This window comes from Mycetomoellerius zeteki, unplaced genomic scaffold (genome assembly GCF_001594055.1).
Source record: "Mycetomoellerius zeteki isolate Tzet28-1 unplaced genomic scaffold, Tzet1.0 scaffold111, whole genome shotgun sequence".
In the NCBI taxonomy this organism is placed as follows: Eukaryota; Metazoa; Arthropoda; class Insecta; order Hymenoptera; family Formicidae; genus Mycetomoellerius; species Mycetomoellerius zeteki.
Window position 1 is genome coordinate 1,150 of NW_017256029.1, and position 307 is coordinate 1,456.

Here is a 307-nt window from a genome sequence, read left to right on the forward strand (position 1 = left end):
CTTTCGCCGCAGTAACAACCCTAGCAGGTATGCCACCGCTAGAGATAGTGGCAGGAAAGTTCCAGGAGGTGCACGAGAGAGTAGCTGAATGGAAGGAGAGGAACGGTCTCCCGGTTCCTCCGAGAACAATAGCGCTCATACAGAAGATAGCCCACAGGAATATGATCCAAGAATGGCAGAAATGGCTGAGTGGAATAGAACATAGGGAAGATATAATTGAAAAGTTAAGAACTCAATTACAGGAATGGCAACAAATGAGAGTCGGTCTACCATATAGAACGACCCAAATTTTAACAGGACATGGCTG